At 40.1% G+C, this 25,572-nt stretch overlaps 1 protein-coding gene across 1 annotated transcript in view; it reads left to right on the top strand.

Moving 5' to 3' along the window:
• The window catches only part of LOC146370363 (inactive dipeptidyl peptidase 10-like), a 248,284-nt gene that overhangs the window by 6,116 nt on the left and 216,596 nt on the right, over window positions 1-25,572 (top strand). The window lies entirely within an intron of this gene.

The following is a 25,572-nucleotide window of genomic DNA, read 5'->3' as shown; positions in this document are numbered from 1 at the left end:
AGTGTCTACAGTAAATAAGAGTCTCTGCTGGATGAAAACATCAGCCTAGAGAGAAAGATGACTGAATAGAGTTTCTGAGCCACAATGCATGAAACTCTTTATGAAAAATAGACAAAAACCTCCTGTAAATGTCTGATAAATTTCAGTCATTCTGAACCTACACACTGATTTCTGTCACACATATTGTGTCATGCGCTGTGATTATTAAGTTCTAAAGTACTCCCATAAAAAAACTAAGCAATACCTGATTGAGATTTGAACAGTTTCAAGGTCATCTGCAGTCTGTTCCAGCACTGGTGCTAATTTCAGATTGTTTCTGGTGCGCACAGTGAACTTGGATCTGATTCACCTTCTTTTGGCTTGGACACAGTGGTGTTTGGCTTTAGGTTTGCAAACAAAGCCCAAGCCACATCACAAGTATGAGCTGATTCTGAAGCTCAGCTGTTTTAGAGCTGCACATCTGTCACTGACCAAAGACATTCAGAAATAAATTTCAATCTCGGATAAAAAAAAAAAAATTATATAGTACTGTGCAGCAATACAGACTGAGCCACGTCTTATTTCTTTAATTTTTGCATGAAAATAAAATATTGCTGCAACAGTTTATTGAAATGTATAAGCGTCAGTGGAAACACAAAGTTTAAAAGTTGATAGGAGCTTGAAAGTCAATATTTCGTATGACCACCTTTATTCTTTAACACAGCCTGAGCTCTCTTAGACAGCTGTCTTGTAATTTCTTTAAGCAGTCTTCAGGAATAGTTCTCCAAGCTTCTTGAAGGACATCCAAAGCTTTTCTTTGACTGTTTGCTGCCTTTTGTTCCATCCTTCAGCAAGCTATTGTTGCTATATACCGTCAGTATATTTATGTCTTTTAAACTATGTTCTCTTTTTTTACTTGAATGATTCACAGGTCAGTGTTAAGTGGCTTTACTAACAAACAAACAAACTAAAAACAAGATACAAGGACTGGATAGAAAATATGTGTAAAAGCAACCACTGTCCAAAGAAAACCTTTGAAAGACCTGGAAAGTCTGGAAAACTATTGCACAAGGCCACTTTAAATATTGCATCAAAGTCTGGCTCCTTGAAAGTAAAATAAAAAAAAAGAGGGGTGGCTCCAGATGTTTGCACAGCACTGTCATATCTTCGGGTCCATATTTGACTGGGCTGTCTCTTTAGAGAGTTAATTTCATTGCGGCTTACCAGTTTTTATCGACTGCAAATTGCAATGATGAGTCTCATTGTGAAAATCATTATTTGGAACGCAACCCCAGTGATATTAAATCACTTGCTCCACATTACACCGGCCAAGTGGAGGAAAAAAACGTTCAGCATAGTCTGTCATGTCAACCATGAATACTGCCTGTTCTCAAAATAGTTTTCATTTCCCCACTGGAGATATATTGGGAGTTTAAACACTGACGTGCTTTGATCCAGCTCACACAGCGCCCCATTTCAGAGAAAGTACTTTGACAAGTTCTTTTGCTGCAGCTGAAGTGAAAGCCAGTCCGATTTTAAAGATAAGTAATGAGGACAATGTTGAGACGCTGAGCAGTAATCAAACTCTGGCTTAAGTTGGGGAGGGGGGGTCTACTTCAGAGAAGTCATTGAACTGTTTAATGTGAAACTTGTCTATCTTTCATAGTGTCTGCCTTCCATGTGAAAAGCCAAATCCCAGCAGATGTTTCATTTATCCAACAGTTCAAGTGATGCTGGCTCGATTACTGCTAGTTGCTCTGTATTGCATAATGTGTTTGTGCTTTGAAAGCTAGACAATTACCAAATGATTCAGAATATTCACAGAGACTAGAAACAAAAACAAAAATGTTTCTTGGATAAACAAAATATCAAATTCCAAAACATCTCACTTTCAGTTACATTTCACATTAAATATACACAACAGCATGCACAGAATTTTCTTCTGAGCTTGCATTTCTGCCTGGAGCATTGTTTGCAGTCACTCCGCCAGCAAACGGCACTGACGGCTCTCATCTCAGTAACTCAGTACCATGGATGCTCGACAACTCAGCCAGCAGGCTATTGAACCTGCGAGGCGTTCCCCTGTTCAGAAGATATATTACATAAACAGTCTTTAAAAACTGCTCGGGACCGGCTCGCTCTGCGCGTGATAGATTGCTGGAATCAGTCTCATAAGAATGATTGCATTGGCTCTTGAGTCAGTGAGTCTATAAATTACAGAGCTATGCCAGCTGATCTCAATATATTCTCCCCTCCGAGTACACCTCTCAGTCCCCAGCCTCGCTGAGGAATACAGCATGTGATAGATGTGTCCCTAATTTGTTTTGTGGTTGAGACATGTCTGACACTCATTTGCATAAGAGTGTTTTCTCGTGAGAAACTTTATTTGTCCCTGTAAAGAAAAAAAGGGGGATAAAATAACATTTATAATTAAACTTGCACTCACGGGACCTATAGAGTGTTTAATGATGCGTTATGACCTCAAACTTGAATATCTCACGAGCAGCTCTTAACAGAATTTTTTATTTTTTATTTTTATTGGAGAAAAAGCAAAAACATGCTGAAAAACTTAAGGATGAAAGAGTGAAATGAGTAAAAGATCTTCCCTGAGCCAGAGAGGTTTTCTTGGAGGTTACATTTTCCAAAAAGAGCTCAGTGTTCTTGGTGATTAATGGTTTCAGAAATTAAATGTTTCTCTTTTGAAAACACAATCAGAAAGATTGAGTTCATTCATTCTCAGTTTGTTCTGAGTTTAAATGTGCGCTAGAAATGAGAATGCAGTGCAAGAGAAAATACCATTTAGAGACTTCATTAAAACAAAACGTTTCACAGTTTTTTTTTCTATAATAATCTTCCATTATTCCTGTAAATGTATTTATGTGTCTGTAAGATGAATTATTGTCAGTCTGAGAGATTATCTCAGGGCCAAATAGGCTTTACAGCCTGCTGTGCAGTCAAATTAAAAGCCATAGATATATCATGAAAGTGAATCTTGAGGTGCAGTGTGAGAGTAAAATAATGAGGGAAAACATCGTCGCTGCACAGAAAATTATACGAATCTTTTTAGTGGTAATGATCATCTGCAATATTAAAGAAAGTAACTTTTTGTTGGAGTGGAGAATGGCAGGTGGGATGTCATGTAACGGTTTGGTGATTAGGATGCAGAAAATCTTTAGATTTACAGATCTAAAGTGTCTAAAGTGGAACCCATATGGCGGTAAAATCTTTTTTGATGCTGTATGAAAACTCTCCATAAGACAGACTGTAGGTGTTCATATCCCACAGGTGTTGTTTGTTTTTCTTTGCTTTATTATTTTCATCTTTTGTGCTGTCTCCATATGGTTGTACCACATGCTTTCGTCTTATCTGGCTGTCCCGTTTTTGTTTTTTTGGAAGAAATGTTTGGAAACATGGATCTGACTTTGTGTTATTTTTCGGAAATGATCAACTGAAAGCAAACTTTGCAGTTAATCCCTATGTTAAATATAACATGCTGTAGAACAGGAATGGCAGCATTCTCAGACATGTAAATGTCACTTTTTTTATAGTGAACATGTTTTGCTTTTCTTTTATTTTCTGTCACACATTTGGTTTCCAATTTTACTCCTATTAAACATAAGAAACGTAAATATTAAAACACAAGGTTATTAACAGAACACTATGTACTCCTGAGAAAAACTAAGTACAAGTACAAGTTAGTAGCAGACAGGTGATACTAATCAGTGGCTTTTGACTAACTGATTATCAGTAAGTGTGCATACATCTATAAAAGCAAATGCTTTAGCAGTTTCTGGTCTGCAGCATTGAAGTATGTTGTCACAAAGCCACACTCTTCCCAGCAAATTTACCTTAAGTTCAGATCGTTCAAGTTAATCAAGCCAGTAAAATGAACTGATGCAATAAAGAAGTGGTAATACGTGTGTTCTCCTGACCACTGAAATAAAAGTTATGGCCGACGCCCTATTCATTTAGATGGGTGATTCAGAATAACTGCACAAACAGGGTGCAAAGATGGCCAGAATAAAGCTGGAGTAGCGGTTTGGATAATGCTAAGAGAATGGGCTGTTACATCTATAAAGGTAAGTCCAATAAACAAGCTATAACTACCATCATATCAGTCACATGTTTTTCTTTTCTTTTTTTATTTAATACCACTTGCAGCTATTTTTATGCTATTTTCTATTAAACCACTCATAAGCAACATTACAGGGAGATGCAGCACAGTCACTTAACACTTAACATGATCATAAGAACATTTTACTCGCTATATTGCCTTTGGCATTTCTTAACTGCAGATATTTAAATTTGAAAATTATTGTATTTGAAAGTCTAAATCCACCATTATGTCCCCCAGTAAGAACCTCATAAGCAGTTTATGATGTCCATTCTCATACGAACCAGATTTGGGCTCAAGCACACATGGCATTTCAAATCAAGAGAGGAAAAATAGTGCTTGTGGTTACTGCGTCCTCCTCTTACTGATGAAAGAAACTATGTTCTGCTTGGCAAAAGATGGAGCAATCAGAAGAAGGTGGGCTTTTGGAGAAGGGCCTTCAGAGGTCCAGGATACAGTAAGATAAATATGAATTATATTGAGCCATGAATCATGCTAAGCTGCTGTAGTAGAGTTGATTTGAAGCTGGAAATGAATACAATGGTTCCAGTACTTACTATGTTCATGTATGAATGAATGTTTGAACCTGATCCAGAAGGGACACATGGAAAACCTAATGAAACCTGATATGAATGCATTAATTTTCAAAAAAAGAGAAACCTGATCTGAGTGAGACCAAAGCACAGCCAGACCCGATATTCAAGGATAATTGGACTTAATCCTTCATGCAGTAGACCAGAACAGATCCTTACATAATGAGCTAATATGAAATCATGGAAACTAAAACAATTCATTTACATATTTCAAAGACGAAACTACCAGACCTTCTACACCAGATGGAATAATCATCTTTTAACATTGATAAATTATAAATGAAGTCCTCATTATACATGAAAGAAGATGATATGGTCTATTTGGATCCACACAGGTAAACTGGTGCCTGGCAGATCTGTGGCAGCAAAACGAAAACCATTTCTTGAACATTTTCTACATTTAAAAACAGGGAGCTGACCTGAGATCCAGTCTGATTCAGGTGTCAGGTCGGGTTGAAAACCCCTGAAGACCTGTACAGTGTGGTGAACCAAATTAAATTTTGAGAGGTGCTTTATGAAACTTTCAAAAAGCATTTTCAAAATATGCATTGCACCTTTCAAAACTGAGAAATTGTGCCATAAGTGTGAATTTCTTTCAAAAAAAAAATCCCAGTGAAAAATCAATATATGTCAAGAGGAGCACACAAGAAAAAACAAAGAACAACTATTTCAGATAGATCCAGATCTTTCAGTTTGAACAAGACCTACATAAGTACACACAGATGTGAGAAGACCATAAAATCTGTGTAGGCTGAAGTGAGTGTGGCTTGTAAAAACAGATAAATGCTGAAACCATGAATTACAAAGGAATTCATCGTAGCTTGCAGTCTATGATGTTGGAGCAAAAATATAATTATATATTATATATAATAATTAAATATAAATATAATAAACTGATGAACTCAGACACTAAACTTACCAGGAATTTCAGTGCACCTTTAGGACAGCTTTAGGCTCAATATGAAAAGTGAAAAAAATAAATTCCCCTTTCAATTCACCATTCTTTTTTTCTCCACATGTTCTTTTCTCTAGTCAAAGTCTGATGCCTAAATTACCCGAAATGCAGAGTTCATCCCCATCCCCATTTCGTGGCTGCCTCTGGAGTGTTTTTTTTGCTTTAAAGCGGTCCGGATTCTTATAGTTATTGTTATTGCTGTGTGAGACCTTCTCATCCTTCTACGTGCATATGTGGAGGCAGAGACAGCAGCAGCAAGACCTCAAATATGAAAATGATTAAGACAGAAAAAGTACAAAAATGAGGAGATGTGAAGGAGGTGTGATGTGAAGGTTGCTGAGTAGCAGATGTAGAGGAATGGTGGGAAGTACAAGAGATCTTAAACAGAAAAACTAAAAGGATGTGTGGTAAGAAAGCAGGCACTGAGATACGCTGGATTAATCTATTCTTTGTGACCTGCCAGAATTAACTCATTGATTGCAAACAATTTTATCCAATTCGAGGTTGTAGGAGGACTGAAGCCCATCACTGCTACCATAGGCCAGTTATACACACATACCAGTCTGTCACAGGCTAAAACAGAGACAAACAACCATTTCCACCCATATTCACACCTTTAGGAAGTTTAGAATCACCAGTTCACCTAACCCCATTAACTGCATGTGTTTGGACTGTGAGAGGAAGCCATGGAACCCAGAGGAAACCTCAGCAGATTCAGGGAAATCACGCAAAGAACCCAGGACCTTCTTGCTGTGAGGCAATAATGCTAACCACTACACCTCCATCTCGATCGTTGCTGTATTAAATTTGTTGAGTTTCAGGTGAATTTTTAGACCTGGTATCACTTGATTGGAAATAAGAACAACCCTCGGTTTCTCTTCAGCACTGATGCCAGGCTGACAAAAAGTCAGAGCTCTGTTGAGCCAAGCTAAACTAGTAATGACTTGTGAATTTATTTACAAATAAAAAACTATTAGACAAAAAAATAAATTTGAACATCTAACAGATGTAAAATTATGTACATTAACTTTCAATATCATTAATATTTAATTAGACTGTTTTTTAAAAACTTTTAAATCTCGAGGTGGTTTACTGCTGGAGATTACTTCCTGTTATAAGGGAGTTTTTCCTTCCCACTGTTGCCAAGGTGTTTCCTCATGGGGGTCATATGATTGTTAGGGTTTTCTGTTTTCTTTGTATTATAGTAGGGTCTTTACCTTACAATATAAAGTACCTTGAGGCAACTGTTGTTGTGATTTGGTGCTATAGAAATAAAATGTTTCCAGTTGGAAATGTTAAAGAAAGAGAGAAAAACATGCGTCTTCCCTCCTGAGTCAAAATCATTGGTTTCTCTGCAGTAACTCCGTCAATGAACAGCATGCTGTCTCCTAAAACGGTTTTAATGCACAGTTTTGGTAGCTCCAGGCACAGAAACCACGTTTTAAAGTTCCAGGAAAGGATATCTTAAATGAAATTTTTGGCCAGTTAAACATACATATTTAATTTATATGTGTATTTATTTATTCTTATGTTGAAGTATTTTTTACAGTAGGATTGGTGAACCTGCCTATGGGTCACCACCTCAACACAATGACCTGTAGTGGTGTCGCGTAATTACACTCTTCAATCTTAAGCTGTTTGTCAGTCAGAATGCATCTACAGATACCTTGAGTTGAAATACATCTTTGAAAAACAACAAACATCAGATTTTCAGGTGATGCTTCTTAAAATTTCACTTCATCTTTGCAGCACGGAGGAAAAAGAACAAATCTTTTCTTTGTCGAGGTAAAAGGTGAACAGGACAAAGTGGATTTTGTCAGCAGATGATGAAAGGCTTCTTGTCGGCCTCTGCTTGGATTTGCTCAGCAGTGTTGACGTTGGACTTTACAGAGCTGTTGTGTTTTTGGAGTTGGGAGATAATAATTAGGGGAACAGCTGGCAGAGTGAATCAGAGGAGAACTTTTTGAAGTGAGGTCACGGCCTGGTGAGACCTCGTGCAGAGAGGAGGGAGCAGCCGCGGTTCCGGCTTTTTCTTGTTAACAGTGAGATTTGATGTGTTAGAGATTTGTGCAACACCACTGGCACCACAAACGCTGCTACTCCAGCATCCCTGCTGTATAATTAGGACAATTCCACCCTCGTGTTGATCTGAGGATTATGCTATAACTGTTTGACCCCATGTTTCTAATTTTTAAATAACACATAAAAGAAAAGAGTGTTTTCAGTTTAAATAGATAATTTCTTTACACACTATTTTTAATGCTGTTCCTGGATACATAATAATATAGAGTCAAACAGCAGCTTTTTCTCCAGGGGGCTGAAGAGTGAGTGTGTGTGTGTGTGTGTGTGTGTGTGTGTGTGTGTGTGTGTGTGTGTGTGTGTGTGTAAAAATAAAAAAATTAAAAAAAAGAAATAAAAAAAGCTGTTTGTTGTTTTAATGTTTTGATGAAATTATACTTGAGGATGAGCCCAGAAATAACCAACCACACTGCTGTGAGCACATTAGTATGCCAGCCATGTCGCCCATTTCCTTTGCAAAAGCAGTGAGCCCCCTGATGGGCGAGAACAAAATCCAAATGTTTTTATTCTAATCAGCAGCAGGACACTAACACCAAAGTGTGTCTGGGCTGATTTGCAGCTATCACGACCTCTTCTTGAATAAAGGTGGCTGTCTGATGTTGCACATATAGTGAGTCTGTGAAAAACAAAAACAGGTGTGGGTTTTATGGCAGGTGTAGACAGAGGTGGAGATATTAGTTGTAGCTCAGATGCTAACTATAGCTACCAAACCAAAACCAAGTCATTATTTCCATCACCTGTAGACACTATTGGCATGCTGGTTTTTTCTTGGAGGGATTTTTAGAAGCAGAGAAGTTTATTTTAAAGATATTTTCAAAGAAATGACAGCTATGGACCCTTTTAGGGACTTTTAGCTTAGTGTTTTCTTTTTACAGTGAGCAGGTTTTGGTTGGTTGGTTCAGTCTCCCTGCTCATCAGCGTTCTTTTCAACATAACAGACAGCTGTTGAAAAAAAGTGTTCTCACTTTCTCTTCTCCAACGAACTCTCCTGTTTACAGTGGTGCAGTTTTTACCTTTCTAAAAGCCCCAGCTTTCCTCCCCAACAGGTTGTAGCAGGTCAGCTCCAACCAAGATCCAGCTTTTGGATTAAATTGCTTAATAAGAAGTTGTAAGGAAGAGAAGTGAACCCCAGAGAGTGGCTGACTAACTGGTTTTTATAAACCTGTCAAATATGCTGATGCTTGAGATGAAAGCAGAAGGGGATGTTAGCCACGGCAATAGTCGATGCTCACCTGTTTAAAAGAGTTACAAAGTTTGTATAAGCACACAGAACTGTCTGGAAATCCGTTGGACAGGGGACTGGGGTTCATATTTTGCTGCATTTCCACCCCTTGCTTTCTAAAGCTTTTACTTATGCACCAAATGTACTTGATAAAGTTTAGATCCAAACACTAGGATTGGGAAAATGTTGTAATTTGGGTTAACTTATGGTCCATAACAGCATTATTAGCAAAGTTAAGTGGATTCAATTCTGATGTTGAGTGTTCCTGTTTAAGTTTAGTTTACACTTTAATTTCATTGTTTTTGACAAACAAGGAGTCTGTAAGGTGCTCATAAGTTAATGCAGTTAATTGTATGCGGACGACTTTCTCAGGCTTTTAAACGCAATGCAGGATGACTGAATTACATCAAGTTATTTTAGTTTACAGTTAGGTTTAGTTGCCAGTTATCCCTTCCATCCATTCATCCAGTCTGAGCAGAGATACCCAGACCCATGTATGTGTGCATGTGTGTGTAACAGGTGTTACTGGCCTGGCTGTGGGCAGACCTCAGCAGTCAGGCGGGAAACCATCTGTTTCACAGCTTGCCAGCAGTCTGTCCAGTGGTTTTCAGCCTCTGAACTCTGCCAGGTTTTGATGTTTAAAGCTGAGGGGGACATTTGTGGTGTGGGTACATGAACCAAGAAGAGGGCAGGTGCCAAACTAGTGGTGATGAGAAGTTTATCTGTTGCCTAGGACTAAAGAAAAGGACCTTTCTGATATTGAGTTACTGAACGATGACAACCTGTGGCTCTCATGCCTTAGGTAGAACAAAGTATGTTATTTGTGATCATCAGGCTGCTGATGCAATACATTAATTTAACATCTCTTTTAAAACGGTACTTAACTTTTTCTACCTTCGAACTTCCACTCTTTTCATCACTCGACAGCTGTCAAACACTCTTGAATATATCGAGTTAAAAGACGCCTTGTTCAACTGTTCTTTCATCACGTAAAACATCTGAGACTATTTCGGCATAGCAGTAAATATGTTTACCCAAAGCTTTATATTAAATTTCATGTTCTTATTTAATGAAGCACTCTAAAGTTCTATTCCAATGCACATTAAAATTCACTGAGAATGCAGAATGCTTAACTATTCCTTTTAAGCAGTAGCATTATGTAAAGGTCACATCACATTCACAAGCGGGATATGTGTTTCCCTGAAACACTTCCAGCAATACACTTACCCAAATGTTATGTCACATTTTGTTGTACTTCATCTGGAGTACAATGTTTTCAGTAGATGCATGTGCTGTGAATACGCTTTTGCAGGAATGTTTATTAACAGTAAAGACTTACTCTCCCAGAGAGATGATGCAGTGGGAAAGAAAGCTGAACCACAGGAGACGAACTGGCATTAGTATGTGTTGTCGTCCTGATGTTACTGCAGGTATGACCAGCTAAGGGCCACCTAACTCTGAAGGACTGTCTCCTGGTGATAAAAGACATTTCGAAAGGTTTTATTCAGAATGTTAGCGTGGACCTAAAAGGCATTCAGTGACATTTCAAAAGTAGTTTTCTTTAGTACTTTAGTTCTGGCGGGTAGAAAATATTCCTTTTATCTATATTTTAGAAGATGATACTGAGACAAAAATTTGTAAATGTCGAGTTATCCCTTTAGGGCAGAATATTTTAAACATAAATTGATATCATCTCCCAAAGTATAATACAGAAACCAGAAGATTAATGAAATGCAAACTGGAAGAGAGTTAATTGTCAAATCATAATTGTACTTGTCAAAATAGCCTTGAGAAATAGACAGTATATGCTATATTAGAAATCGGTCTGATTTCATGAAAACATCTTTTTTTCCTATAATGTTTGGGTTGTCCAATGCTCATATTGTAGTGCTTTTGGTCTTTTCTTCATAACGAGGTACAGAGCTAGGTTTTGCAGAGTCTGCAGAAAGTGGTGCAAATACCTGTGAAGAGCTTTCATCCACTTGATCATAATGCAGACCACGAAGGTCTTAATGGGACAGAGCTTCAAAGTCTCTGCATCTCTATGTCAGCCAAAGACATGGACTTCTGGGTCTAAAAACTGAAACGAGCACAGAAGTCCTTTAAATCTGCATTCTATTTAATGGCCACCAGAGGGCAATACCTGTAGCCGCCCCTTTCAAGTCGCATTCGGTTTCAAAACATTAAAATGTGGATGATAGACGCTCTCATTTCAAGGCTTTGAAGTGTGGGCTTTAGAAACCAGCAGATGATGTCATGTAGACATTAGGATTGGACTGTTTTTGTTGGCACCTGTATGCTACATGCTTATTTAAGAAGTTTAAGAATTTAGACAAGGGTAGAAATGAAGATAATGACTGTGCCAAGATTGTTACACTAAATTCATACTAAATTCTTTTATAGTGAAGTTGACAGTTTAACACAACACCAAAAGTAATGTCATAGGCTGATAAAAATGTTAGGTCAGCTAGTCAGCAATGTTTTGTTTTATATATTTGGGGTGTGTGTTTTAATTATTAAAGCATTCTTCCCCTTCTTCCATGTACCCTCAAACACACAATAATAACATGGACTGAACCACCACTCACAACCACTAGCACTTTATATAGCCTCTTAACTGCACTACTGTATAGTTCTGTGTAAATAATCATACGGTAATTTTTAATTCTATAACTGTTTACAACTTGCATAGTTCCCATTTCTGTATAGCTATATATCTCATATTTCTGTAAAGTTCTTTATTTCATATTCTGTATAGTTTTTTTTTCATATTTATATCCTGTTCATAGCCTGTACATACTTGTAGTTATAGCATATTCATAACATACTTCATACCGTGTACATATTTCATACCGTAATAGACCCATTTCTGTAATATACTTACATATCTATATTATTGCTAATATATATTGTAATATATCTATATCATGGCTAAAGCACTTCTGGATGGATGCAAACTGCATTTCGTTGCCCTGTACCTGTGGCATGTGCAATGACAATAAAGTTGAATTCTATTCTATTCTATTCTATTCTATTCTATTCTATTCTATTCTATGTAGCCAAGATGGCTATGATTCAGGGTGAGAAGTGTACACTGTTCAGCATGCAACCATTCAATGTTTACTGTAGGGTGTCTGTGGTGCTTTTGGGGACATTATAATTCTTCCAGATCAGAAGATTTGGATGTGTTATGTGGGGACCTGGAGCAGGTACTCTGAAGTAGACATTAAGAACAGGCCACAAAAATGTGGTAAGTAGGGATTTCATGATTTTCAAATATCTGAATACTGACCGACTTAAAAAAACAAAATAAAACCCACAAACAATTTTTGCAGCTTCTCCTTGTCTTAGAATGTATGTTTATTTATTTATTTTAAAACCTTTTTTACCCCGGACTCTGTGGGGCTGGGCGGTGCTGCTGCTGCGGGCCCCGGTCCGGATGGGCCTGGGCCCCCTTGCCCTGGTGGGTTCCAGAGTGTGGGGGTGCCTACTGGGGTCAGCGGGGGAGCTGGCCCCAGGGAGGGGCCGCTTGCCCCTCCCTTTCTTCCCTCCCCATCCTCAGCTGCCTCCCTATTCCCGCTCTACCACACCCACCCACACACGCAGGGCTTGGGGTGCAGGTATGTCACCAGGGTGCAGGGAAGGCACTCCCCCTCTGTCCCCTTCTGGCCGCCTGTGCCTCAATTTTATTCTGCAACCTAGACATCCACATTACTCACACTCTCACATAACACATACATATAGGGCCGTGGGGGTGGGCACGTTTTACAGCATCCAGAGGATGGTCGGTGTACTCCAACCCACCTCTGGCGCTGGTGCCCTACCCTCAATTTTAAATGCATTTAGACACTAAGGGTTTTCGGGAGGAGCCGTGCTGCTCTCTGAGAGGAAGCTAGTACCATGCTCTCCTGAGTTTTAAATGCACTTTAGAACAGCACACAGCAACACTACATATGAGCGGGCGTAGGGAGGTTTGAGGTCTTCACTCACCCCGGTTCTGTTAGCCGTCAGGGCTGGGGGGCTGGGAGGAGGTGCTGGCCGTCAGACTGGGGTCTGGGATGCGGGGCCTCCCTGCTACTGCAGATAAGGAGGTGGTCCGCTTGCCTCCACCCCAGAGAGAAGGGTTACATCTCCTGGGTCTAGGTGCGGCTTGCCCCTCTGAGGGCGGGGGTACCTGGACCTGGGATATAGAGTATGTTTGGGGAGTGCGACTGTCTGTGCAGTGTCTATTTGTGTCTGTCTACACGTTGGGTGAGTGCCGAGTATTTGATTGTGCATATGGGGTGGGAATGCACGTTTGTGTCTGCGTGCGCCTGTTCGTCTGTGTCTATATGTCAGGTTGGGTTTTAGACTCAACCTCTCTGGGTACATCTCAGGCCCTCTAAAGTACGGAGGCCTATCTCCCCTCACCACACTCCCTGCTGGTGGCTGATGCCCTCAGACGTTGGTGTGTTGGTGGTCCTTGTCGTCTGGGGCTGGGCACTCATGTATGTACCGGCTCACTCCTGGTGGCCGATTGGCGGGGCCGGATGCCTGTGGCCCGGCTGGGCTCCTTCCGGGGGGTGGGATGCCCTCAGGCCTCTGGCCTCTGGGCCTGAAGCTCGGTCCTCTCTGGCACAGCTGGCTGCTGGCAGAGCCCGCGGGCACGCCACTGCAACCCCCTCTGGCCTCTGCTCCGTAGCTGCGGGGTGACCTTTCATTTGGGGCTCTACCCAGCTCTTCCCAGGAGGGTGGCATGGTTCCCCCCCTTTGGTGGTCCTCCTCGGGTCCTTGTACTCTGGGGCCTCTGGATATCTGGGGCCTGGATCTCCTCCATACCTGCTTCATACCCTGGTGGACGGGGCTATGGCTCCCCACACTCCCTAACAGATCGTTACATGGAGAAACCTTTGGAATACAAGCATGCTGATCCACACAGGTATGCACACAGGTGTACACACGGGTGTTCACAGACGCGGACTACACCTTTCTTGGCTGCCGCCTCAAAGCACATTGTGCGCTGTCTATCTTGCGTGCTGCACAATATCGTTGATTATTTAGTATCTACTGTTATCTACTGCTAGCTAGTTTATTGTGATGGTGCTGTTTTTTTTATTATGTTGCTCTTTGTTGTTTGCTTTCTCTTCTGTTTTTTTTCTCCATACAGGTGATCCAGGTGTTTTTTTTTTGTTTGTTTTTTTTTGTTTTCTTCCCCCCCTTCTCACCGTCTCTTCTCCCCTTTGGTTTTCTTTCTCTCCCTCTCTTTCTTTCATTCTTTCTCCCTGTCCTATCCCCCAGTCATGTCTCTCCCGTTTGTAGCAACCGAAAATAAAATAAATTCATAATTATAATAAAGGTCAATCAAATGGACCAATATGGCAAGGCCATGATGATCCACTTGGTAAAATAAATCCGCTTGGCATCTTTCTTGGCCTTAAGACAGCAATTCTGATGGCTAAAGATCCAAACGGGACACAAAAAAAAAACAAAAACAAAAAACAAAAACAAAAACAAAAAAAAACAACCTTTTTTACCATTTGCAATCCAGAAAAACAGAAGATGTTAGAATCTACCACATGCTGCGGTGTGGTGAGATTAGATGCACCATCTGGAGAATGATGCAGGCCATGAAGGCTCTGGAAACCAACCAAACAAAAAAAGATGTCTATTGTCTAGTGCAAACTCCACAAACCCCACAATACTACAGGTATGACTGTCATTTTAGAGATTTCAGGAGTAAAAAATATTCAAATAGTTCCCTGTAAATCTCAAACAGCATTTATGTCTGAAATGCCCATCTTTACTGGTAAGCTCAGCTCTTTTGATGTGTAAGATCTGAGCTCCGCAGATTGCTTGCTGAAGATTAAGGACATCTAAGTGATTTATTTTGTAACTGATTTCTCACTAAGCCTTGCGATCACTCCTGGGGACGAAACTACTTCAACAGAGACGGTAAAAACATTGATTTTGGTATAGCATGTGAAATTCTTTTGTAGCTGAGTGTTTAATCGACAGCAGGGGGATCAGTGGAGGATGATGTAAGCAGTAACACTGTTGCCTCAAATAAAAACAAGCTTCGGTAGATGAACAGGGGGAAAATATTCTGCCTGAAAAACTTTGTTCAAGAACTAATATTTATGTTTGCAGGTCAGATTGCATTCATCCACATATAACGACTGAACCTGCAACCACGTTATTTATTTTTGGTGGTGATTAGCGATGTTTTCAGGAAACTCCTGACCTCCCACAGTCAGGACTTAAAGTGCAGGCTGCTGGTCAAGGTAGAGCTGATAACCTGCGGCACTATCTGACGTGATCCTTTTCCTCTGGGGGGTCTGTGTGGGAGAATGTCTTGCTTCGCTCTGCTCTCGGCTTGAAAACAACAGATTTGATCTGTCCAACTGTACCCAGCATCTGCTGAAAGGTTTAAACAGAATATAAGATGAACAGTGTTTTTGTCCCAGTCATTGTTATAGCTGCACCTGGTTGAGGAGGCTTTAGACAAAGAAATGTTTCAACACGGAGGACAGCTGCTCTTGTGGAGGGAAGTCCTTTAAAAAACCCGTACTTTGGAACCAGGGTGTTTTTGTTCTGTTACCCTTGTTCATCTGCCTGAGAGAAAAGGTGTTGATTGGTGTTGCACTTTGACATCGGTGTGTGAAAACCTGGCCAATTAATAGTGTGTATGAAAACTGTACTCCCTTCAGTGTGAAGGTTTTTCTTTTTCTCTCGTCATATTTTTTAATAACTTACATAAAAGTTTGATAGATCCATTGGCAGGTTTAGATTTTTTTAAATTATTTTTGCAAAATTACATTACATATATGTATGCTTGGAATGCTTCCACCAAGTCACAACTAAGGGATTAGGTTAGGCTGCTTTTTAGCCACATGCTAAAGAAGCCTGGTTTCAGAAACTAAAAGATATTTCTTACATGTATTAGGTTTTCTGTCACACTGCATGTAAAGGGGTAAATGATGGCCCAAACCTAGCAATAAAAAAGTGACAAATCCCTTTAGTGGTAGTAGTTATTATGACAGTTTTGTATTATGGAGGAGGTTGGGGTAGATGGATGGCACAACAGGCCGAGTCTCGATATTATTATTATTTTTTTGTTTTTGTTTTTGTTTTTTTGACTCTTTTTTTTTTTCTAACTCTAATCAAGTTGTTTCTGTAAAGTAAACCCAACTAAACCTTTAACACTTGTAATACCCACATCATGGAAAGGATGGTTTATATTTGGGTTATCTCCAGATGTTGGCAAGCTAATATTAGTTGTGTTTTAGGTTAAGATCACATTACATATGGTCTGTAGGTTGTAAAACTAGCGTAATGGACAATAAGCGCAGATGATGATTTTTGACTTATCACTAGACATTTGCCAGTACCCTAAAGCTTAATTAAAGCAACCTTTTACCAACCCCTTTAACTTTTTTACTTTTCTAACCGGCTAAGAGAAATGTGGTGTCAGTGCTTCCAGGCACCTGCATGTAGAATACATTAAGAATGTCTTGCAGTCCCAGTCTGGATATTCACTGAACAAAATAGCCTGGACTGTGAAATGAATCTATTCCTCATTGCCTTTGCAGTGGCCTCAGGCTGCCGAAGAACTCTGGGGAGAGAGAAAGGAGTTATTGCTAAAGTGTGTTATGTTCATGCTCTGCGCATTTGTATGTATAAAGTGCTGTACTGATGTGCCTGAGGAGGAAGCCAAAGCTCATCCCTGTAACACAGTAGAAGGGAGGGAGGAGGTGTCAACACACTAATGAACGGTTGTGTGCTACTTTATTCACGACTCCAGTGTAGTGACACAGCTGCAATAATAGGGACAGCACATAATGAGTTGAGTAGAATAAACAGAAAAGTGCACTTGCACATAACCACATACAAACTTGCACACAGAGTTGTACACACTGCAGGAGAGACTGTCTTCAAAAGACCGTCGAGAAAGAGAGCCGCTGGCCCCTGTTGGCTGCCAGAGGTAGTGACCGAGAGTTGGAAAAATTCAGCTGGAATGATTTCAATTATTTAATGCGGTGGCTTTGAACTTTCTTTTTTGTTCTTGACTTTCACTCACTGAACCTACAAGGCCTTGGCATGATGGATATTTTTAAATATGTATTGTAGTGGTGCTATTCAGTACTACGCGCACTTTTGGACAGGTTTACAAAGTACTTCAAACTGTTTTAAGTTCAAATTGTTAGAATATCTATGGCAAGTGAAAGTACTGTTAATTGACTCTTTTTGCTTAGCCTCATTAGATTAAGTTTAGTCTGTGTCATTGGTATCAAGAGCAAAAAGCCAACACAAAACCAACCAAATATATGTGCTTCAGTCTCACTTGCAAACCACCAAATGTTTTCTCATTTACAAAGAAATGAACTTTTCATGGTAAAGAGACAGAAATCAACCAAAAATCCAGAAAAAAATTGATTTTTATACATTCATTTGTATGTCACTGAGTGAAATAAATATTTTATCCTGTAAAACAGGGGTGGGGGAACTCCAGGCCTCAAGGGCCGGTGTCCTGCAGGTTTTAGATGTGTCATTGATCCAACACAGCTGATTCAAATGGCTAAATTACCTCCTAAACATGCCTTGAAGTTCTCCAGAGGCCTGGTAAGGAACTAATCGTTTGATTTACGTGTGTTGACCCAGGGTGATATCTAAAACCTGCATGACATCGGCCCTTGAGGTCTGGAGTTCCCCCATGCCTCCACTAAAATATAATAAGTTAGTACTTGGTGGAGAAACCCTTGTTGCATGAATTTTGAGACTGATTTCTTACTGATTTCTAAATAATCACATGAACACTTGTCACCTTCAGCCTCTTGCTGATGGTCTTGTGGTCCACACGGTGAGTCTGTGGGAGCCAGAATTCTGGCTGGGTTGTAGGGGATCAAATACTTTTTTCACTCGATTACATTTTCATGACTTTTATGTAATGTGATTTCTTTTTCTGGATTCTCCTTTAAAATGAAACTACCATAAAAATGAGAGACTATTCATTTTGTTGTAGGTAAGCAAACTTACAATTCCAGCAAGGCATCAAATAATTATTTCTCTCACTTTATATTATATATATTTAGTGGAGGGCAAGTGCCTTTGTAAAACTGATCTGCACATAATGAAAATCCTGCTGTATTCATTCAGAAGTAAAATCAGTGACTGACCATAAACTCATCAGATGAGGTTTTGGTGGGGCCATAGATGGATATAGGTAGAGGATCATTTTCTTCAACCTTTCTGAGAAAGAATAGAAATTTTAGAGACTTCAATATTGGCTCCATTTTTGTGCCAAAAATATAACACGTAAATCCCACCTAAATGAATGAAGTGACATTGAAACAATATCCTGGAATTTCACTAGTGAAAACTGGAGCACAGATTTCGTGGACAAAAAACCAAACCAAACCAAACCCCGAGTCCATGACACCTGTAGGCCTTTTCAGGTATAACTTGCTGGGCACAAACTCTCAGCATTTGTTGACTTCAGTTAGCTTCAGATCTTTGTACTAAAGCCTCCACCAACTGAGCATGAGACTTTTAAGGTTAACATTCAGACATTTTTATTTATTGGCTTTTTATGTAGTTCTTTTTACATTTCTTTGTGAAGCTGTCACGTAATTATCACTTCAGACTGGCAGCATTGAAGGCTGTCAGAACAGAAGAAGTCACTCATGTCTATTGGGGACTAGATAATCACTTCTCTTCCTCATGTACAAACAACACAATTCCCCAGAAAGTGAGCCAGTTCACGATGTAACAGGATTTAATGGCGGCAATAATCTCTTGCAGGGAAATCTGACAGGTGGTGCAATTTCCCGGGCCTTTGCTGTTCTTCTAATCTGGCCTCTAATCCCTTAGCATGCTCATAGCCGACTTGGAATGACAGGCTACTCAGAAAATTATTTACTTGGAAAGAGATTATTTGGTGCGCTGAAAGGTGATGCAAGTTTAGCCGGGGATTGTTTTCGCCTGCGTGCATCTCCAGGATGTTTTGGGGGCTGACAGGGACACAACACCAGCTCTTCATTGGTATTCTGGAGTTGCTCTGCCTGTCTTGCTGTACTATACAATACATAGACTTTGTGACAAAGTTGATGAAGCATGCATTTTCATCACAGTGCCAGGGCAGAGCACCGACAGTGGCGATGGGAGCATTAAGCAGCAGTGAAGAAGGAAGTTTGTGAGGACATAAGCAGTGCAGAGTTATGCAATGTGTGTAAGATAGATTGTAGAAACCATGTGTGTGTTTGCTTGTGTTTGTGTACTGCTGTATTTCTATATAATGAATCTGTGCATGGCATTTTGGGTGTTGCGTGCAGTATTTCTACCCATGTATTCACACATACTGTCCTCTGGAGTCAAGCTGAGTAGGAGGATTGGCCAGTTGTTTATATAATAAAGCATTTTACTGTCATTACTTGTTAGAAATGAGTTATCACTTGGCCTAGAGTAAGCAGCTTACATAGGTCTAATCATACTATAAGAACTTATGGAATCAGGTAATGTAGGTAAAAACCATGAATAATGTGAATAATGTTTAGGCTGCGTAGTATATATAACTGTCATGTCATTACTCGACTGGAGCCCTGAGTAACTGCCTACAGTGAATGAATGCAGATACCAACCTTAGAGAAATGAAAGCTGCTGGTACTAATGCTGCTAATATTAGCTACATTCTGACTATTTCCTACTCCAATGTTACATGATTGGCCTAAATTTAATCAAATATTCAATCAAATACGAAATTACTTTCTAGGAACCCCTCTTCTACCATAGATAATTGCTGGAGGATCCAATGATGACGCGGATACAGAGTATTTATAAAAAATAAAATGCGGGTGTTACTGTCTTTTGCCACAACTTTTGAGAGGCCAACGGTGCACCCAGCTTTGACCATGTTGGATGGTTCACCTTTATTTATGTTAATGTTAATCTGTGAGAGATTGCAGTCCCCATCTCTCACAGCTCGCTAAATTCAGCTACCTGTTCCAAAAGTAAAGACTGCCTGTTGGGGTCATCGGTGCTGCAGTGCACTGCTATTATACACTTATCTGTATAATTGTATCATCTGGTATATATAAACAATTTAGTGTGATATACACAGCCAGAGGAGACTGTTATCTGCGATGTCTGCTCCAGATACCACAACTTCTCCTTTCAGTGTTTGACCTTGGCTGAGAATGTGTACATTTAACGTTTTTTTCAGCATAACAAGGGACCCAACTTCTAATATCCAGCGCTGTGATTATACTTTTTTTTTTATTACTGGACTTTACTATAGGAACTTTGGACAGTTTAAAAAACGCTTATTCATAAGGGTATTTTAAATTGTATTATTTTATGCCCTTATTTATAACCCATATTTATCTTATATCATGCTCTGATGCTACCCAGTCTCTGAAACAAGCCGTTCATCCTCCCTAAGCCAGCTTTCTTTGGATGGGCTGCCCCCATGAGATAATTCAATAAGTAAAGAGAGCCCCCCTCTACTGTATACAGAGAAAAAGTCTGAAGCTAAATAAACTAAAACTGAAACCTGCGCTTTTTACTGACAGGGATTCCTTATACATACACAGATATCGTTATTTGAATGTTACTGTGATTATCCATCTCTCTAACAGTATGCTGACACACTAACTTTAGACCCCAAACACGCTACACATCGCAAATCTCTCACATCTCAAAGCACCGCCGTCACTCCTAAAACTTCCCCCCTTCCTAAACACCTAAATGCCATGTTGCCATATAATTTTTTGATTGGTCCACTTGGTACATTTTTGCACCAATAGGAAACGGGAGGGGAGGAGGAGTTTGGGTTTTGTTTTTGCTCGCAGGCGGAGAGTGCTTTTGACCGCTTTCCTTATAAAACGCTGTTTTTACCGTTTCTTCCCGCAGTAAATATAAACAACGATAGTATTCAGGAAGAAAACCAAACATTGCATATATTTTTATCATAACTCTGGTTTTACGTAGCCTATCAACACAATTTAAAATCTGGTATAAAGTCCGCACTTTTTCCGTCTGTCCTGCTCACATCTCCAATGGTTGTACGTGTTGTCATTAACGTGGCTTCACTCAGGGCTGGACTGGGACAAAAAAATCGGCCCGGGCATTTTGACTAGAGACCGGCCCACCAAAAATGTGACGTCATTCAGGGGTAAAACCGCAAAGGATTCTGGGAACTTGTGGCAAGAGGTACTAGCGCATGCAGGCTTTCAATTGAACTCAGTTACACAGCGATAAAAAGAAACACAAAAAATTGCAAGAAGCTGTTGTATTATTAACTGCAATAGCCGGTGTTGTGCCAAAAAGTGATTGTCTGCCAAAAACTGATTTCCGGTATTTGCCAAAAACTGATTGCTCGTATTTAAATTGCTATAAGTAACTTGTTGGGCTATAATATGTGAAACATATGTCAAATGCATCCCTCATGGATGACATAAAGTCATCTCTCCATCTCCATCTCTCTCTCCTGCTCTTCTGTCTCCTCTGTCACAGACTTCTCCACTTTTGATGATAAATCAGCCTGGTGCAACATGTAAGGATTGGCACAATTTGTTAAGATTTTGAGGAGTTTGAGAAACTAACCTTAAGCATAAAATAAAATTTACTATCAGTAACTTCATAGCACCCGCCCAGCAGTATATAAACTCCGTCATGCTAGCTAGTACGCAGTACCAGTTATTCTAAGTGACTGTAAAAAGTCAGCACAACGAAAACAAACTACAACTAAACTTGGTTTATATCTGACACAGATAGACAGCAGGTCATAACTTCTTACCTGAAGTTCAGTTCCTCTGCCACTATGACCCGCGGCCGCCTCGGGTCTCTCCTCCTCTTGCCTCCCCTTTCCCTTATCCACCTGCTGGCCTCCACCACTTGCTGATGTTGCTAAATCTGTGGAAGCTATGCCATAGCTACCGCCAAACAATTCAGTTATTTTTACACATTTGACAGCGTCTGCCTGAAGGGCTTGTTTCTTTTTGGCCCTAATTTTTTCTGCACCTCCTTTCCTTTTTTTGTTCTCCATTTTCTTTAGTTCGTCTATAAGATTGCTAAACAAGGGGGAGGGTGCATCCGACCTCCTCGGCTGTAATTGGTCCAGCCCAGAGTCGATCATGACCAATTGGCCAATCCAACACCTTTCATTATTTATACCCTTCCAAAAAAAAAACAAAAAATCGCCAGCGGCCCACCGGGCAAATGCCCGGTATGCCCAATAGCCAGTCCAGCTATGGCTTCACTCCACATCAGCCACGCTGCTTTGTTAGCTAAAACGCCAGTGTCGGCACATAAGGACGCTGTCATAGTCTTTCAACGATGTTGATTAGCTGCGTATATACGAATGTGAATCGCATCATTGGCTGGACTATGGGATAAGGTGGCATCGTTCTAATCCCATACTGGAGCAGCCAGTCACTTACTGACTAACACTGCAAAACAGAATTGTTAACGTATTTCTTTTAATTTCAATTCAGGTTAGATTTTTTTTTTTTGTGCGCAACGCAGATTTTCTGTGCGCAGAGACCGTGCCAGCAGTGCACAACTGCGCATGCGTGCAGCTTTGTGGAAACATTGGTCCCCAGATGACTTATATATTGCTTTAAAGCATGGAGACCATCCAATAGAAAGTAATTCCTGTGATTCTGACCTTTGACCTATGAGCTTGAAGCATTACATACAATAATGGTGCATTTTTTCTTTACTTGCCAATATGACTGGACCAGAATTGGCTATAAACTGTGCCTTCTTGAAACTGTAAAAACTTGAAAAGACGCACAAACCAAAAACAAGAAGACATTTTGTTTATTCATCGTTTTATGTCTTTAGGTGCTCTGTATCTGTCATGCACACACTGATGCATGCCTTGGGGGGAATTTGGGGTGTCCTTGCCCAAGGACACTTTGATATGCTGGAGGAGCCAGGGATTACACCACTGATCTACAGATCAGTAAACTACCAGCTCTACATATTGAGGTACAGCATCCTGTTGCTACTTTGCCATGGTGTGCACCAATGAATGCTAAAGGAGCGTGAATCACTGAACCCATGGCACCATTCTCCTTTCTTTATGCATCCCCCAGGGATCTTGTGGGTGCACTGGGGGTGCAGTTGGGTTTTGTGTGGAAGAAGCCCACCCTGTGAAACCTTGCAAACCCTGGTCTTAATTGCACCTCATGTAGGCAATTAATATGTATAGATCAATTAATAGTTCATGAATCTGATTAGGTACTCTGTTGTTTAGCCTTCTAAGCTCTAAGACTAATGAAAAACGCTCGAGGCATGTTTTAATACACCGCTATGTGTGGTGATATTTTTTTAGTGTGAAGGATGCCTTCTCGCTGTGTTTTCAGTTGATGTGGTTTAGAAGGATCAAATGACTCTTTCCTGTTGGTAAGCTCTTCAAGTGACCCTCTCCTCTAGTGCAAAGCTGCTGCACATTTGTCTCTGGCAAAGACACAGTGGGACTGCTTTGGTGGAGAAATGATACCGTGATGATTAAATAGCTGACTGCTGAGCTGGGTTCAGTAGTGATGGCAAGCTGCGGCCTGTCTCCCACAACCCATAATTAAACCATCTGAAGAGGCACAAAGTATAGTGATTATTTGTAGTTGGTTTATGGCACATTCAGCTGGTGCCTGCAATACTTTCTTTATCTTGTCATGTTCCCTCGTCCCCTTAAATAAGCCTCTGTTCGTTACACCCCGTTTACCCTGTGAGGAGCTCCGTTAAAGGGCTGCACTTTTCCCACAGCTTGTGCTGGGTGGCTCAGGGCTCCATCTGCAAAATTCATCCACGGCAACAAAAACATATTATTTGCTTTTTTGAACCACTTTCAATAATAAAAGAGAGGAGCTAGAAAGACCTCAAGTTTAAGAGAAAGTAAAAAAAAGTGATTTACATGTAAAGCCTGTAATACTTTTCTTTTCAGTCTGCGAATATAAACTGTAGAGAAATGGAAAGATTTTAATGGCAGCCTTGATTTTTTTTGTACCTTTTGCACTTGTAGGGCTGAACAGTAGATGAGCATGTTTGAAGAAAGAGCAGAAATATGCTTGTTGAATAGTAGTGAAGTTCAGAAAGTCAGTTTTTTTTCTCTACCTTTTTAGTCAATAAGCTTGTTGACCTCTAAGTATTCCTGGTACTCTGCTTTATAGAGGAAAGATAAGATGGGTTTTGCACCGTTAGCCAGAATTTTGATTTCAAGGTTTTTGTCAGGATGCCATTGCCATTGACGAATTGTCAACTTGTCTCAGTTATTATTACCTGAGTTAACTGCAGAAAACAAAAGCAGATTTACTTGACTTTATACACCTAGAATAGGAAATACAACTAATACTGCCTGTGCTGCTTTTGAACACAGTTGTGTGCGTTTCGTGGCTCTGGAGGGGCTTTCTCATATCTAAAAAGAAGCCTGGCGATGTTGTTGTGGGTTGGTGTGTAACTGAAAGCTTCCTACAAAACTCAAAAGCTATCGGCACAAACAGAGGGATGGATAAAATTAAAATAGACATGCAGTTATATACCGCTCTAAATTTGGTGGGTGCAATCAAAGAAGCACATGTTTATAGTGATGAGTCTTCCAACCTGAACCACCATATCGACCCTCTGAATACTAAAGAGCTAGAAACACAAACAGCACGTCTTTAAAGAAGCACTCGTGACAGCTAATAAACATGTACGACGTTGCCGTTTACAGCATTTATTATAGCAGCTAAAAATAATTTTCATAATAGTTCACAGTTTTTGCCCAAATGACATTTGGAGGAAATTATAAGACAATAATCCAGTTTATACTGTAGCACATGCAAACAATAATTTATGTTTTGGTTCCTGGTGCTGTTGCATGGTGTATTTATCATTAGTTGGGTTTGCTGAGGGCACCGTACTGCTGAAACTGCCCTACATTGTTTATTTCCCATACTATTCTTATAGTTGTGGGCAGCTCTGTTACAGACACAGACTGTATGTCAAAGGTGGACACAGTCACACGGCATCACCCAGTATTTTGTGGACAACTGATTTTATGTCTTGAGTTTTGCATTTTCTTTGTTTTTGGAACTAGAAGTGACCAATCCACTCTCTTCTCAATACATTTGAAACAGATGAGTAATAAAAGAGTTGCTGTTAAGGGGGGGGGAGTTACCTTTGTCCCTGAGGTTACCTTATGAAATCCCTGAATTCTCCAAAGCCAAAATGACACTCGGTGTACAGGCTCATTTTCGACTTCACACAGGCACACTTGCAGAAATAACCAAATAATTAAGCTTATGTCACATATCCCTCAGTGCTACAATGATTCAAAAACTTTAATCTGCACTTACTGAAAAACACAACTGAATTGTATTATGGGAAATGGAAATCCATGTGGATTAAAAATCTGAATATGTCGCCGCCTCTACTGCTTCAGCTTCCATCATTCTTATAATGATCTGTCTCTCACAAGCTGCCCACCTCCATGGAAGTTCAATATAAAGTCAGTGGAAAATTTCTTTAGGGATGGGTACCGGTGTCCGGTGCCATTGTGGAACCGGTTCTGACATAAACGGTAGTAACCAGACCGAAAAGCAGCGCACAATTCGGTGCTTCATTTCGGTGCTTTTTTCCCTGAGAAATCTAGCCAATCACTTCCTTTCCCAGG

Source organism: Perissodus microlepis, chromosome 16 (assembly GCF_051167445.1).
Source record: "Perissodus microlepis isolate ML-2025 ecotype Zambia chromosome 16, ASM5116744v1, whole genome shotgun sequence".
Classification (NCBI taxonomy): Eukaryota; Metazoa; Chordata; class Actinopteri; order Cichliformes; family Cichlidae; genus Perissodus; species Perissodus microlepis.
Note: the sequence above shows the minus strand (reverse complement) of the source record. Positions and strands in the feature narration are given on the sequence as shown.